General features: G+C 41.6%; 1 protein-coding gene across 1 annotated transcript in view; it reads right to left on the bottom strand.

Moving 5' to 3' along the window:
- Nucleotides 1–18,572, bottom strand: part of add3a (adducin 3 (gamma) a) — a 222,836-nt gene that overhangs the window by 121,880 nt on the left and 82,384 nt on the right. The gene's annotated exons all lie outside the window — the stretch shown is intronic.

Raw genomic sequence — 18,572 nt, 5'->3', positions numbered from 1 at the left:
ATCAGGTTCTATAGACGAGCCGACATTCATCTATTAAACAGCTTTCACATTGAAGAATAAAAGAAATGATGCACCAATTATGTGAATCTGTCCAGTAATAACACTGTTAAATGATAATAAATGTGATCTAAATAAATTCACTGTAAGGGTGTGAAATAAACAGACTTTACCTTTAAATCCGAGACCTGCTGGATGGTGTTAGTGTAGTAAATAATGTGTTCCAAAAAAATACTGGACTCATATTTTGCCATCAAAAATTGTAATATATAAGTGCACTTTTAAAATCTGTATATATACATATATATATATATATATATATATTTTAACGTGTACATTCTTACATATGTATCTTATGTATGTACATGTATATTAAACCTAGATTTTTTTAAATGTGTATATGGCGAGGTACCATTTAGGTGTCCAAAAAACAATTAATAAACAATAATAAAAATAAAATAAGTTACCACAAACAGTTTGTGCTAAATTATTAATCTTGGACTGCAGGTTATATACACAGGAAAGCAAAAAATATAAACACAGACCTGTAAAAGAAAAACCTGTATAAGAGTTAGTAGTAATATTACTTTCATACAGACCTCATAGGATATACAGTATATACGTCTGTAATTCTTTTCAACTTTAAAAAGTTAAAAACTTTTAAAAAAGTCTGTTGATCACATCTATTAAAGTGTGTTCACATTATTTTGGGGCCCTACATTATATATATACATTTTAAAAGTTATTGGGAATATTTGTATTAGTATGACCAGAACTAAATAGCTAATAAAAGTGAATGAATTAAAACTAAATGTACCTGGTTTTAAAGTTTTGAAACTAAATGCTGTTACACTAAACTGATTATTTCAGATATAAAAATGCAGAACCATGTGCTACTGTTATTAATATTATTATTACAACAAAAACAACAATAATAATCATTATTATGGCAGTAATAATTATATATACACATGTAGATAAAATATTATACATATATTTATACAACAACATTCTTAAAATTATTACATTAATTTTACAAAATAAAATTTCTTAACATTCATATTTTTTTTCTAATTTGTGTGCTTCACTTTTATTTTTATTAATATTTTAGGAACAAATATTTGTATTTTTCATTTTTATTTTATTAAGTGTTACAAATGAAACAAAGACACACACACACACACACACACACACACACATTTGGGTCCATTTTGGGTTTTCTGACATATGTCATAATTGTCAGTGTAAACCACACAGAGCTACCAGTCACCATCAGACCCTCTCAGACCCTCTCGGACCCTGCTGACCATCGTCCTGTATTAATGCAGGTTAACGTTTCAGCTGGGCTGTACGTGAGGAGTGTACGGAGATTTAATCACGTATGTGCACAGAAAGACTTTATCAGGTATTTGTTGAGTTATTAAGAGGAAGAGAAGTTCACACGTCCTAACACGTCCTCTGTGGGAACTTCTGCACTATTACTGCACACTTTAATTATTTATTTATATATTTATGTGACAATATCGACACATTTGGAACAAAAATAAAACAAAACGTGGCGTGTAAAAAAGAATAGGGCTCATTTAATATTTTAATATTGTTATAATTAAATATTTAGTTATATCTAGTAATAATAATTATGTTTTCAATGTTTTTGTACGTTTTAATATGTAAATTCCTCTAATAAATGTATAAATATATATAAATTATTAAACAAATTAACTATTATTTTTCATTTAATAATTAGGTAAATAATTAATTTAATAATTTAATAATTAAGTAAATAATTAATTTAACAATTTAATAATTAAGTAAATAATTTAACATTTTAATAATTAAGTAAATAATTTATTGAATAATTTAATAATTAAATAAATAATTTATTTAATAACTTATTGAGTTGTTTTTTGCAGATGATGCATTATTAAGAATTTTAATTAGAAAATGCTGCAAAAAAACCCTTTTATTATCATTAATAAAAACCTGTTACTTGTTTGACCCTTGAACCTGGAACCCTGAGGTTGATTACTAGCCTGTTTTAATGCTCTCAACCCCCCGTGCCATGATTCTGTTCCTATTTCTATACTGTACCAGAGTAAATCCATCACTGAACCCCTGCTGATTATAAAGGACTGAACCTGCAGCAGAAACACAAACGTCTTCACCCAGTTAGCGGCTAGTTTATGTGAGCTGGACTCCGCCGGGCTGCGTGTCAGACACCGCCGGTCTGCTTCACATTTACACTCGTGTAACGAGCGGGTTCAGAGCCGACACCCCTCCCGAATCCACGGCAAACTATTTACATGCATTCTCTCACAGCGGTGAGAGTTTCAGCACCGAAGTTACCGCTGCTGAGCACCGTTACCGTCCACACACAGATCCAGGCTGATCTCTCATTAGTGGGAATTTTATCCAAACGGTGGTTGATCTGTTTGAGATTTTGGTCCACGTGCCAGTAACAGCATCACGTACTGATCCAAATTTCTTATAATTTCTTATACAACAATATTTTATATAACACCGGATTCTGATTTCATCACCTCATGGTCAGTTCCCCACAGACATGTTACAAAGTCTGAAGGAAACCTATTTTTAATGGACAGGACGTCCAGTAAGCTCATAATCCGGTGTCCACATACACTATATAGCCAAAAGTAAATAAACAGTGGATATCACAACCTATTCTGTTCAGGAAAAGCACTATACATCATTTTGAAGTGTGTCTGTAGGGATTTGTGCCCGTGATGTAAAGCATCTGCTTTGGCCCGCAGTTGATGTTAAGATTCCTTCCAAAGATGTTCAGCAGTGTTCAGGCTTTATACAAACCACCCAAATACCTTCACACCAAGTTAAATAAATTTAAGCTGGTCCTGATTACACACTTCCATATAATACTATATAATAATAGAATAATAGTATATAGAAAAATCTATATAATAATAAAATACTAAGGTTTCCAGAAGATGCTGCTTAGAGGAGAAACTATTCGTGTTCAAAAAGGCAAATGTTTAATCTGAATTGTTTCGATTTTAATGGTATTTATTAAATATATTTATTATTAAAGAATCCTAAATCTAAATTCTTTGTTGTTATAAATTATGTGTATTTGGTCAGTCTGTGCTAATGGGTGCAAACATTTGCACTGAATGTAATTAATTTATTTCTAAATAAATAAATAAATAAATAAACAAACAAATAAATAAATAAGTACATAAATAAATAAGCAAATAAATAAATAAGTAATAAATAAGTAAATAAATAAGTAATAAATAACTAAATAAATAAGTAAATAAATAAATTAGTAAATAAATAAATAAGTAAATAAATAAGTAGGTAAATAAATAAATAATAAATAAATCTAAATCCTAATTGTCAGTTTTACTCTCACATATCACATATTGAGTTTCTGTTTGATTTTTAAATTTATCTGAAATATTTATTACTTTGTAAGTCTTATTATTTAATTGCTTTAAACTATTACTTACTTTTTTTTTTTTTTTTTATGTAATTATTTGTAAATCTGCTTGAATTGATTCGAGTTTGAAGGCGTCATGCTAAAGCTAAACGCTACACACAAACATTGAAAGAATGACACTAGAATAGTTTCATATTTCCACTCCGTTCGTAGGTCTCTCTCTCTCTCTGTGTGTGTGTGTGTGTGGTGTGTGTGCGTGTGTGTGTGGTGTGTGTGCGTGTGCACGCAGGTCCTCTCTGGTTTTAATGCGCCGTTGGCCGCCGGTGGAGGACGAACTCTAAAGCTCCACACATGAAGCCACTTAGCGCGGGCCGAGCATCTGTTCTGGCTAATCCCCTCCAGACGTAACAACATGTTCTCCAATAAGATTATGATTTGCTCAATAAGCCTTATCTATGTCGCTCACAAAAACATACACACACTTCAGATATGCTAGTGGGATTAAAGCGCTCGGGCTAATCTGGACTCCGCCCGGACGAGGAGGACGAGGATTTTATTATTTATTTTTGTTTAAATCTCACACAATAATCCCATGATTCCCACAATCTGCTCCGTGTTATTAAATGGCGGCCGTGTGAATTGATTTAATGTCGTACTGATCCTGTTAAGCAGCGGTCGCCGCAGTGGCCCATGCTAGCGCCGCGCCGCGGGTTTAATGTGTGCGCGGCTGTAATTTGATGCGCGCTGGAATGAATTAACGCGGCGCTCTAATTGATCCGGACGAGCCGATCTGAGCAGATTACTGTATTGACTGTTGCATGTTTAATAAAGTCGTAATCAAATGGTAATTACGAGCACAAAGGTTTATTGGACGTTTTACTGGGACGCTAAATGAACAGAGTTATTAAGGATTCATGTATTTTTGACGACGTGTGAATGGATGGTTATTGTGATCCAGATTAATTAGGGATGTATGATCGTTAGCGATGACGTTCCTGATTATGAAGCGCTTATTAAATCCTCCCAACCACACTGAACACTTTTGGGATGAATTAGAACATCGACTGCAAGTCAGGCCTCATTGTTCAAATTCAGGTCCTTCAGTCTCTGAATGACACCAAATGAAATCCTTACCGAGTCCCTACTATAATTCCTCTGCCGCTTGCTCCTCCCACTTACTGGCCAGGGGCGTCTACACAGACATGGTTGACTATGTCTGGGGTAAGTTGAGGTTTTGGGGGGATCAAAGCACTGCAATGGATTGAGTCTCTGTCCATGGTGTTTCTAACGCATCATAATCCAGGATACTACTACTACTACTACTACTACTACTACTACTACTATTACTATTACTATTACTATTATTATTATTATTATTATTATTATTATTATTATTATTATTATTATTATTATTGTTTTAATTATTGTTTGTATTATTATTATTATTATTATTATTTTAATTATTATTATTATTATTTTCATTATTATTATTGTTTTTATTATTTTCATTATTATTATTGTTTTTATTATTTTCATTATTATTATTATTATTATTATTATTATTTGTATTATTGTTGTTGTTAAATTTGATAATATTGTTTTTATAAACATTATTATAATTACTACACATATTATTAATATTATTATTATTATCATCATCATCATCTTAAGGCTGTTAAAATTCAATGCAATTATTTATAATAAATTATTAATGTATTATAAATAAATGCTGAAATATTTTTTTAATTCTAATTATTTTATTATAAAGAAATAAAAATCTTTGTGTGTTTAATTTATTTATTTTGTATCTTTAGACACAATTAAAATGCAAAATAAAAACATTATTATTGTTATATGCATTTTTGATATTATAATTACTATTATTTCATATGTATTATTGCTATTATTATAATTATTATAAATAAAGAATACATTTCTCTGGTTGTTATCAGAAGGATATATAATGTACAGTATAGTGTATATATATATATATATATGTGATGTATAAGATATATGATGAAAGGATGTAAGACTGTTCTCTGTTGATGACCTCTCGTGTCGTGCTCTTATGTGTGTGTAATATAATCATGCTAATCATGCTAATCATGCTAATCCTGCCTCTGCACTATTTTTATTCTCTTTACAGTAAGTAGCTTGAGGTTCCCTGAAGATCCTCGTATGACTCTGTCCTGCATGTCCAATACTCTTAGCTCTATGAGTTTAGCCTGAGTAAATGGATTAATGCATAAGTCCATAAGAGGCTCGGAGGGCGTCGGCCCGGCCTCCACGCCCAGCAGATTAATATTTGATCATGTACGAGGGCTCGTAATCAGATCAGCGAGCAGAGCGGCCCGGACGATCATCAGAACCGGTGCTAAACACACGCAGCCGTCGTTCTGTTTCTCCTCCTGGGTACGAGAGGAGGAGATTCCACCACTAAACCTCCAGTATACGTACAGATTTAGATAAAAAATACTGCACACGGTCCTAAACGTATTGTGTCGTGTTTTAAATGACTATAAATAAATGGATATTACATATAAAACCACTTTATATATTTCAACTGAATGTTTTAAGACCCTAACTGCACTATTCTCCAGCTCTTAGATCCCAGTTACACCCCTAAATAAGTGATTAAATGATGATGGTGTTAGGCTCTGTGGCATCAGGGGAATGTACCATCTCTCCCTGATGCCACAGGCCTTACAGAGCAGAAACGAGCTGTGCCTTTAAATACCTGGCCAGCTCGTTAGGGCGAAGTGGCTACACCTGTGCCTTCCCTTATTTAAGGGATAGGTGCAGAGCTGTAGCCGTCGCACCTTCTGCTCATATTGGCTGATTCTTTTTTCTTTCTTTGAGTTTGTTTGACACTGCGGTGTCCTTTTATGTTTATTGTTTTTTTTATTATCTTTAGGTTGTGCCGCCGCACTGTGCCGCCGCCGCCGTGCCGCTGCCGCCGGGCCACCGCTAGTGGGCGCCACCACGCCGCCGCCGCCGCCAAGCTGCCGCCAGAGTGCCGCAGCTGTCGTGCCGCCGCCGCCGCCTGGTGGTTGCTCTCAGGTCGCTGTCGGGCCGCTGCCGCCGAGCCGTCGAGCCGCCGTGCCGCCGCCACCTAGAGACCCCATGACTGCGCCCAGAGGAACGTGACCCCCTCCCAGCTACCGCTGGTGACAGCGTCACGTTCCGCCCTCTGGAGCGCAGGAGCAAACGGCCACTTCCCAGCCACCCTGGCTGGTGACAGCGCCTTTGCTTTTAACTTTATAAATCCGCAAGTAAATCACACCCGGTGGATGGCATGGCGCTGACCAGCATTAACTGCTGGTGAGCGCCGTGCCATTTATCTACCGGCGGTGTCATCCCCCCTTCTTCGGCCAACAGCGCGAGGTTTCCCACCTCGCGAACCCGGTCGCTTCGCCTCTTTAGTGCTGGGAGCGGTTTTGCTTTCAGCGTTGCTGTGGCAGCGTGCTTAAGCTCCCAGCCTAGAGGTGAGCGACCAGGGTTCGCGCCTCGCGCTTTCCCTTTTTCCCTTTTATGTTTTTTCCCTTGTTTCTTTCAGTCTGGCGTCACCGGCTGCCTTCGGGATTCCCCGAAGTGTTTTTTGTTACTGTTATTCCTTTATTTTATTGTATATTACGTTTATGATTTTGTAAATAAAACCCTTTTAAGTTAAAACCTCCGCATCCTTGGGTCCTTCCTCCCACATCATAACAGTAAGGTGCGACCATTACTGGACCCAGCGGAGGACCCCGTCCTCTCCCAAAGATTTTTTTGGGGGGGCACTCCCCCAGTGGCTTTTAGCCACTGGTGGGGACGGGACCGCCGGCTGGAGACCTCAGGAGAGGTCTCCTTAAGAAGGGGGTACTGTTAGGCTCTGTGGCATCAGGGGAATGTACCATCTCTCCCTGATGCCACAGGCCTTACAGAGCAGAAACGAGCTGTGCCTTTAAATACCTGGCCAGCTCGTTAGGGCGAAGTGGCTACACCTGTGCCTTCCCTTATTTAAGGGATAGGTGCAGAGCTGTAGCCGTCGCACCTTCTGCTCATATTGGCTGATTCTTTTTTCTTTCTTTGAGTTTGTTTGACACTGCGGTGTCCTTTTATGTTTATTGTTTTTTTTATTATCTTTAGGTTGTGCCGCCGCACTGTGCCGCCGCCGCCGTGCCGCTGCCGCCGGGCCACCGCTAGTGGGCGCCACCACGCCGCCGCCGCCGCCAAGCTGCCGCCAGAGTGCCGCAGCTGTCGTGCCGCCGCCGCCGCCTGGTGGTTGCTCTCAGGTCGCTGTCGGGCCGCTGCCGCCGAGCCGTCGAGCCGCCGTGCCGCCGCCACCTAGAGACCCCATGACTGCGCCCAGAGGAACGTGACCCCCTCCCAGCTACCGCTGGTGACAGCGTCACGTTCCGCCCTCTGGAGCGCAGGAGCAAACGGCCACTTCCCAGCCACCCTGGCTGGTGACAGCGCCTTTGCTTTTAACTTTATAAATCCGCAAGTAAATCACACCCGGTGGATGGCATGGCGCTGACCAGCATTAACTGCTGGTGAGCGCCGTGCCATTTATCTACCGGCGGTGTCATCCCCCCTTCTTCGGCCAACAGCGCGAGGTTTCCCACCTCGCGAACCCGGTCGCTTCGCCTCTTTAGTGCTGGGAGCGGTTTTGCTTTCAGCGTTGCTGTGGCAGCGTGCTTAAGCTCCCAGCCTAGAGGTGAGCGACCAGGGTTCGCGCCTCGCGCTTTCCCTTTTTCCCTTTTATGTTTTTTCCCTTGTTTCTTTCAGTCTGGCGTCACCGGCTGCCTTCGGGATTCCCCGAAGTGTTTTTTGTTACTGTTATTCCTTTATTTTATTGTATATTACGTTTATGATTTTGTAAATAAAACCCTTTTAAGTTAAAACCTCCGCATCCTTGGGTCCTTCCTCCCACATCATAACAGATGGAACAGATTTCTAACACTACAATTTGTTTTAAATTGAACTCGAAAGAAATTATATATAAAAATTAATATATAATGAAAGTCAGATTAATCCAAATAAATTTCCATATCTGTGATGTTCAGGCCACTGGAGTTTCTCTACATCAAACTCGTCAAACTGTTATGGACCGTGTTTTGCACACAGGGACACAGTCATACCGGGACAGTAAAAAGCCTTCCCCAAACTGTTTCTACAACTTCAGCAGCATAGTAATAATTTAATATTAATCACTTACAGCTGTTTTATAACTATATGATGTAGTGTAACAGAGAAAAAACAAGTATTTTATTTAAAAAGAACCTCAAAAAGGTGAGTTGATTTATTTCTTTACTTATTGTTTTATTAAGGAAACCCAGTAATACTTGAACCTTATATATATAAAAAAAACAACAACAAAAAACGTTCGGACGCTTTCGAGATGATAAGAGGAACAGAATTAAAGACAGTTTACCAGGAGGACTGGACCAAGGGCCAAAACTGAACCACAAAGCTGCTGAATGTGATTATTTCCTCCTGACATCTCCAAGCTGTGATGCTAACAATGGATTTACAACAAACTACCAGTACAAGCTAATAAATAAATTCTTCTTCTAATTATTATTATAATTGTTATTGTTATTATTTTTGCTATTATTATTATTATTATTGTTATTATTAAATTATTACTATTATTATTATTACTGTTATTTTTTGATTATTTTTGCTATTATTGTTATTATTACTGTTATTATTATTATTAATATGATCATTATTACTGTTTTATTATTGTTATTATTAATAATATTTTATTACTGTTATTATTACTATTATTATTATTACTGTTATTATAATTATTAATATTATGTTATTATTATTATTATTATTAATGTTATTATTATTAATATTATTATTAATATTATTATTGTTTTTGTTATTATTATTATTTTTTTTTATTATCTGAAGGATGTTTACATTAAATTGAATTATTTATAATAAATAATGTATTATGAATAAACGCTGAGACATAATTTTATTCTAATGATTTTATTATAAAGAAATGAAAACTTTAATGTTCTAACAATGCTTTTTAAACAGTTTTTTTGCTTTAGACTCACATCTGTACATGGATTTACAGAATCCACCACAAAACCTGGAGTATAAGTACAAAAAAAACAAAAAAAGGGTGAAAAAGGACTGCTAAATACAAAACACACCGTGTTAATATTTATATTTATAAGAGCAAAATAATAAAACCATAAAACAGCTCAGAGCCCAAACAGCCACCAGACAGGATCCTGTTACCTGCAGCTCAGTGCTTCGAGAACTTATACTGACATTCATTTGAAAACCGGGATGAATTGGAATGTTGACTGTGAGTCAGAACTTTATCGAGGCCTGACAGATGCTTTTGACTATTTAGTACAAACACACACACACACACACACACACACACACACACACACACACACACACACACACACACACACACACACACACTATATGGCATTAATTAAATAATGTGCTGTCTGTTATCTCCATCTATCACAAACCACATCACACCCGTCACCTCAGGTCCTCATTCATAACTGCAACGGTGGAATGCACCAGTGTGTGTGTGTGTGTGTGTGTGTGTGTGTGTGCTGAAATATTTCCTCTTATAAGCAAACCACAAAACAGCTCAGACCACAGAGTGCCCACCAGACACGACTCTATTATCAGTATGAGACCACAGCAGAGGAAGTGTATTAGTGTCCAGGCTGTGTGTGTGTGTGTGTGTGTGAGAGAGAGAGAGAGAGAGAGAGAGAGAGAGAGAGAGAGAGAGAGTGTATGTGATCGCCTTTAAAGCAGACGCTTAAAAACATATACCGTACATAATACAATATATGGTCAAAAGTATGTGGACACCCACCCTAATTCCGCTTCATCTCCTGCGTGGCGACAGTGCTACCCACCGTGCCGTCCGAAAATGTTCTGTACTGTTGTTACCTAGGAATGGGGGTCATGCAAAGACCACACCAAAAGCACAGAGCTCATGCTAAAGAATAGAGATTTTTAGCAAAAGGCCTGAATGATTCTGAGGTGTTTCCTACCCCAGATTTAGTTTTTTATCCTGATAACAAACCCTGGTTTTGTTTAAACATCATTCTCTCTAATATTCTAATCTTTAGTCCTGCAAATGTTGCTGTTGCTGTCTAAGAGTAAAAGTCCTGCAAAGACAACACCAAAAGCACAGTAATAGGATCCACCACAACCCGTAATAGGATAAAGTGCTGCGAAAACAGACAATGACTGAATGAATCCATGAAAAATAATAATAATAATAAGAACAACAAGAATTACAAATAAATATAGTAATAAAAGTGTCCGGCTTCATCACTTCACTTTGTTTTTTATCGTCCGGCTGATGAAGTCGTGCGGCGCCGCTCGATTTGTCATAAACCCTGCTGTAGATAAGTGTGTGTGAATGCTCATATAGGTGTGTGTGTGTGTGTGTGTGTGTGTGGCTTCCTTCCTCGTGAGAGTCATCCATCGTCTCACACACACACACACACACACACGCGGTGGCCGAGCGACGTGGGACGAGACGTGCTCCCATTAATCTGCTCTGACTGGTGGAAATTGCATCTTTGTAATGAGTATTAGGTGTGCGTCTACATGAATTAAAGCTAAATGAGCGTCTGATTGATCACCGCCTCGGAATGACGCGGAGACGCACCGCCATCGCGCTTCACATCATATCATATGGGCGTGATTGAAGCGCCCGCCGTTTCCCAACTATCTCTCTGTAAACGAGACGCAAGTAAGTCACTGGGACGTACTGGGAACAACCATTGTTGGTGCTCTCGCTGTGGTTCATTAGGTCCTAGCTCCTCAGACCCTAGTGACCCTAGACCCTTTACAGACTGATATATTTGACTTTTACCTTTATCTGTGTTTAAATTGACCCCCACAGAGCAGGTATTATTTAGGTGGTGGATCATTCTCAGCACTGCAGTGACACTGACATGGTGGTGGTGTGTTAGTGTGTGTTGTGCTGGTATGAGTGAGTTTTTAAATACCGTGTCCACTCACTGTCCACTGTCCAGTCAGAGACGATCGCTCATCTATTGCTGCTGTTTGAGTCGGTCATCTTCTAGACCTTCATCAGTGGTCACAGGACGCTGCCCACGGGGCGCTGTCGGCTGGATGTTTTTGGTCGGTGGACTATTCTCAGTCCAGCAGTGACAGTGAGGTGTTTAAAAACTCCAGCAGCGCTGCTGTGTGTGATCCACTCATACCAGCACAACACACACTAACACACCACCACCATGTCAGTGTCACTGCAGTGCTGAGAATCATCCACCACCTAAATAATACCTGCTCTGTGGTGGTCCTGTGGGGGTCCCGACCATTGAAGAACAGCATGAAAGGGGGTAACAAAGCATGCAGAGAAACAGATGGACTACAGTCAGTAATTGTAGTACTACAAAGTGCTTCTATATGGTAAGTGGAGCTGATAAAATGGACAGTGAGTGTAGAAACAAGGAGGTGGTTATAATGTTATGCCTGATGGGTGTATAGTGTGTTTTAAACCCCTGGGATAAGTCCTGGACACGTTTCGGGATCCCCACGACCACGGCGTACACACAATTACACTCGAACCTTCAGCGCAGCAGCTTTGTGTTCCTGACAGCCAGGCTTTGTTCAGGTGAGCTCCTGATAACAGCAGTCAGACTGTAATTTGCGTAAGAGGCCGTTAGGACCCGGCGTGACGAGGACAGACCTTATTTAGCTCGGGCCCCGGGGTCGTGAGGCGCGCCGGGGATCCTGTGTGGCGTTCCGAGACGTATTTACGGTACCTGGACGCGTTAATGTTGCACTGGAAGCGCGGAGACCTTCATTAGTGTGCCACGCTCCCCGTCGGGCTAATTATTCTAAAAACCCTCATTAAACAGCCGTCAGGAAGAGAGAACACCTCAAACCTCGAAACTCTTCCTCTTCCTCCCTGCCTTCATCCTCCTCACTAAATCAGCCATCAGTTCCTCACGTCTCGCTCTTTTCCTTTATAGATTATATATTATATATGATATATCTATTTATATATTCAAACCTCCATCACTTTACGTTCATCATGCTTTGGAGGAAGCACGTGTCGGCCCTCACACTCTCAGCTTAAAGCCTTTGGATATTTTGGTAACAGAAGTAATACATCGATTATATCATTTTCTTTATATACAATTAACACTGCAGCAACAGTTTAGGGAAGGTCCTTTCCTGTTCCACAAAGCTCCACCAGCTCTACACAGAGCCCTGATTACAGCCCCACTCGACAGCTCTGGAATGAACCGGAACTTCGACTGACCAATCAGCGCCCAGTCGAATGGGCACAAATTCCTACAGACGAGCCAAACGCGTTCAGTACGAACATCCGTTCATTCATTCGCTGTCTGTTTTACCCTCAATTTATCCTGGTCAGGGTCTCAGTGGGGCTGAATTATGGGGTGAAAGGCAGGACACACCCCGGACGGGTTGCCAGTTCATCACAAAAAACACACCCCCACACACACACACATTCATGGTGATTTCTAGTAGCTCCTGTTGACCTGACTGCACAACCTTGGACACACATGGACCTGGACCGGGCGTGTCCAGACTTTTGTGAGAGTCCTCGGTCTCTCCTGTAGGCCTGTAACGTTCCCGCCCGTCTCACTATTAAAAAGCTGCTGTCAGCACCAATCCTGCTGCGTGTGTTGAAAGGATCCGATCCGCCGTGCGTATTAAAACAGAACGAGGGGATAAATAAGAGCGCTGATCAGGTCCGAGACTCGACCCGCGCAGCACCGCAGTTTGCTCAGCGTTAAATTATTCAGAAGGTCGTGGGTTCTTTAATGTCGGCGACCGGGCACGACGGAGTCCAGGCCCCGGCCTAATCGATTCCCATCGACTGCTGTTTTTATGACTGACGTAGCAATAAGCAGATTGTCCGTATATTTATGCCGTCTGTAGTTCAACGAGATAATTAAAGTATATAAATTAATCAAGCGCAATTAATTAGGCCATTTACGTTGGCGGCTGTGCGCCGGCTCGCATGTATAATTTATATTTATTGATTTGTTTGCTTTCATTAGTCTATGAGATAACAGTGGAGATGCATTAGCGCAAAGGGGGAAATGCAGCATTAGCATTGCCTGTGTGTGTGTGTGTGTGTGTGTGTGTGTGTGTGTAATTGATAGATCGGCGAGTGTTCTGTGCTGAGCCGATGCTTTGTGAAATGTCAGACGTGTTCAGAATTCATTTCCTGTCTCTTCCTGGTCAGGGTCTCGGTGGGTCTGAATTATTGGCGGAAAGGCAGGAGACACCCCGGACGGGTTGCCAGTTCATCACAGAATACCCCCACACACACTTGTTGTGATTTCTAGTAGCTCTCATTGACCTGACTGAACGATTTTGGACTGTTGGAGGAAACCAGAGCGCCCGGAGGAAACCCACACAGACACGGGGAGAACATGCACACTTAAGGGAATCAAACCCAGACCCTTCTTTCTGTGAGGATTAGTTAATAATTTATAATATGGGCTGTAATAATAATAGTACTGAATATACAGCCGATAGAGATCCAGGGTTTGATTCTGAGCGGTGCTATCACCCGGTTGGGCACCTACACAGACATGATTGTACGTTAGCCCACTACTGCTGAGGTCTGAGGATGCAGGGTTCTAATCTTAGCACTGCTATCAACCGGTCGGGCATCTGTACAGACATGTCCGAAGGAAAGATGGCCAAAAAAGCCTTGCCATTGGCATCAGGTCGGGCATCCGACGTACAGACCCAACTTTCCTGCACATAATGTTCCTACATAAACCAGTTTCTAAAGTGGGCACCACAGTGATGCTGTTACCATGGAGCATGAGGATATTTAGGATGGGGGGGGGGGGGGGGGGGGGGGGGTATCAGGGGGTTGTAAGACGGATGACCCGGGCGCGCAGCTCATTCTGGTAATTGTTCAGGTGGAATCGGTTCTTTTCCTGCACTCAGTTATTGATCATGAGGTTATTGATAAGGGATTACAGAGCAGCGCTACTCAGGACCTCGTCCACCTGAAAGCACATCGACCTTCTGACCTCCTGAGCTTCGCACCTATTCGCCCCGCCGCTCGATGTTCCTTCTACAAACGTTTATCTTCACGTGTGGAAACGTGACGCCTATAAATACTGACGAGTAAAAACCCACGTGTTTAATTTACTGTATTTTATATATAAAAACACAGAGGGGCCAAAACATCATCCACACTTTAATAGGTGAGAGATGATCCCTCCACGTTCTCCTAATTTAACACCCCTGGACCTCCACCTGTGAGGGACCCTAAAGGAGCTGGTGTATCGAAGAAGACCATCAACATACACAACAAACCCCCCCGCTGATAAATATTACTGAATTAGGACGATTAATTGGAACACCCCCCCCCCCCCTCCATCTGACTGCACACGTTCCTATCAAGATGTGCACACAATTATAGACTAATATCGTAATTAATGAATTAATACCTAAATAATACAGTTTTAATGTAATAATTCAGTTTGTTATGAAGTTTAAAACAGGCTACTTATAAATTACGTGACACATCAAGCTGTGCATTAATAATAATGTTTGACTTTTGACTTTTATGACTAAATTGGGTGACAAATGCAGAAATAACTCCAACAAATCATAAGAGTCAGATGATCCCTCTAATATATAAATATATAAATAATTAGGTTTGATGAGCTGCAGGAGTCCAGAAGTTTTGTGGAACCACGTGAGGCTGAAAGTGTGAACGATGGTTATCGGCGGTGCTGAATAATGCAGACGCAGATCTGTTTGGCCACCAGTAAGAGAACCTTTTAACCTTCTACATCTCTGGGGAGTCCACACACACACACACACACACACACACACTCTAAAACCGTACACTTATAACAGCTGGAGTGTTTTCTGGTGGTGGTCTTGCATCTGTCACATATCATCATGGCTCTGTGTGTGTGTGTGTGTGTGTGTGTGCGTGTGTGTGTGTGTGTGTGTAGGAACACGACCATATTGACACTACAGCCTGCCTGGTTTCTTTAAATCCACTCTGGGTTATTTGATATTCCCACAATGGGGCTCTGGGGAGCGACGCCGCTTCCATTTTTTCGGGGGGTCAAATCTATCGGGCTATTTATGAGCGGGAAATATGACGCCGCTCCTTAAACGCCGTCATCTAATATGATTTAGTCACACTCGCTTCCCTCCTGCTCTTTATTTTTTTCTTTTCTCTTCAGCCCCCCGTGTCTGCGGGCGCTCGCGGGGCGGACGAGGAGGAGCGGGAGACGTTTTACGACCTCTGCAGCAAATTGTTTTCCTCCCGTCTCACCCCTTGTAAACAAAGACGGCTTAATACGCTCTTTTGATGACAGTTTTATAGAAAGCTTTTAGTCCTGGAGTATGTATCATATTTACTGTAAGTACACTTCCACTACAAAGACGAGCCGTGCCGCGCCGCGCCGCCGTTAATCAAAGCCCGGGACCCCCTCGGCCCCGTTTGGAAAATGTATTCAAATAAAGAGCGTAAAATATGATGGTTATCTCCGCCAGACGCCGAGTCGCTGGGTTAGCTTCGGTTCGGGCTACGCCAGGAGGAGGAGGAGGAGGAGGAGGAGGAGGAGGAGGAGGCCTGCTCGCCGTTACTCGGTCATGTCGTTAACACACCGTATTTAATTAAAAGCGGGTCTTCCTAATAAGGTGAACACACACTTCACTCTTCCAATTTAGTCGTATCCGATTCTCCTGGTTATACAATGATCAGCTCCACTTACACAGGACCCCCACAGAGCAGGTATTATTTAGGTGGTGGATGATTCTCAGCACTGCAGTGACACTGACATGGTGGTGGTGTGTTAGTGTGTGTTGTGCTGGTATGAGTGGATCGGACACAGCAGCGCTGCTGGAGTTTTTAAACACCGTGTCCACTCACTGTCCACTCTATTAGACACTCCTACCTAGTCGGTCCACCTTGTAGATGTAAAGTCAGAGACGATGGCTCATCTATTGCTGCTGTTTGAGTCGCTCATCTTCTAGACCTTCATCAGTGGTCACAGGACGAGTTCACAGAAGCTCCAGTGTCCTGCACAGAGCCCTGACCTCAGCCCCACTCAACAGCTCTGGAATGAACTGGACCACCAACATCGATGCCCAGCTGCACCAATGCTGTCATATTTTGACTGAACAGGCACAAATCCCCACAGCCATACTTCGAAATCTTGTGAGAAGCTTCTCAGAAAAGCAGCTGTTCATTTTTGCTTTATTTTAATACAGTTTGTTTTTAAAACTTGACGTCCAACAAGCTCACGGTCAGGCGTCCAAATACTTTTGGCCAATAAGGAGGTCCCCGCCTCCAAAAATACCCCTTGAGATCTTCAGTAGTTCCCGAATTTCCTACGCAGGCACAGAGAGAGGGGCTTAAGTGCACGTTTAGCTTTATTATCCCGCAGGTCCATCATGTCCTCTCTTTCTTCTCTGTTTACTCCAGAAAATTATGGACACACGCAGAAACAGAGGAAACGTCGAGCTCGTGTTTTAGGAGAGGCAGGATCAGGCCACCCTGACCGGACCGTAAAAATCTATAAAAGAGATGAAACCAAACGCAGCGCATGATGACGAGACGCAGGCGGAGCTGAAAGGCAGAAAAACAAAACCCCTGACGCTCCGGGCCGCACACGAGCGCCGACGCTTCAAGGTTACGCTAACTGGAGCACGCCGCGCCGCTAACACAAACACAGAGATAAGCAGCTGCCCGGCGGATTTCTGTCATAACTCAGCGCGAGAAATCGAGCAGGAACAATATTATTGATTCCGGGAATCTGTTTGGGATTCCTGGGGTCGCTAGATCATTCTGTACGTAGCGCTAAACCAACTCCTTTCCGAAGGTCACGCCTTCCCGAAGAACAACCGCTAATGAGCGCCAGTTATAAGAGTATATAAAACGTCTAACAAGAACAACCGAATAACAGAAGAACGATGATAGAAACGGTTCATAAACACTAGGGTGCGTGGAATAGCGTTCCAGGGCAGAAATGGGCAAAAGTATTCGGACGCCCCGCTATTTTTTAAATTCACATACTTCAGCCACAATTCCAGAGCGCAGGGTTAAGGGCCTTGCTCAAGGGCCCAACAGTGGCTGCATGGCAGAGCTGGGATTCAAACTCTTAACCTTTTGATTGATATCCCAAAGCTCCACCCACTAGACTCCCACTGTCAATATAATTGGGAATAATATTAATACTGGGCACCTGATCACACACCAAATGTAACACCGACAGTAAAAGTGTGTAAAGCAAATCCAGGAGCTCGACGTTAACCAACACACACACACACACACTCACACACTCACACACACACACACACACACTTTACGAGAGAGAGAGAGAGAGAGAGAGAGAGAGAGAGAGAGAACAGGAGCACATGTGGTTGTAGATACACTTCATGTCCTGCTCTGTGTTAAGGTTGGAAGCTGCTAATCCTCAGATATATTTTCCCTAATGAATCCTGATTTCGGGCCCCTAATCGGCCTCCCCGAGCCCTTCTGAAACGCTGCGACGTTTTCTAACCAAGCCTCGTGTCACAGGCGTGCGGGTCAGTCAGGGGCCCCCGGGGCCGAGGCCACCGGTGGAGTTTCATTTCCCAGAGCGCTGCTGGCCAACGTCACTGACAGATTCATTCGGTGATGGTTAGCGAGGCAGGCGTTACCTGGGGGACGTCACAAGCTCTATAACGTTCATGTTTATTAATAATACATGATAATAAATTAAGCTTTAGTCATAAATGATTGTCATTATTTCAAGTAACAAGCAGCACCCATGGTGTCCACATACTTTTGCCTACATAGTGTTTTATGTGTGATATACACCAATCAGCCAGAACATTAAAACCACCTCCTTGTTTCTACACTCACTGTTTATTTTATCAGCTCCACTTACCATATAGAAGCACTTTGTAGTACTACAATTACTGACTGTAGTCCATCTGTTTCTCTACATGCTTTGTTACCCCCTTTCATGCTGTTCTTCAATGGTCAGGACCCCCACAGAGCAGGTATTATTTAGGTGGTGGATGATTCTCAGCACTGCAGTGACACTGACATGGTGGTGGTGTGTTAGTGCGTGTTGTGCTGGTATGAGTGGATCAGACACAGCAGTGCTGCTGGAGTTTTAAAACACCTCAC

Source organism: Trichomycterus rosablanca, chromosome 27 (genome assembly GCF_030014385.1).
Source record: "Trichomycterus rosablanca isolate fTriRos1 chromosome 27, fTriRos1.hap1, whole genome shotgun sequence".
NCBI classification, from domain to species: Eukaryota; Metazoa; Chordata; class Actinopteri; order Siluriformes; family Trichomycteridae; genus Trichomycterus; species Trichomycterus rosablanca.
Note: the sequence above shows the minus strand (reverse complement) of the source record. Positions and strands in the feature narration are given on the sequence as shown.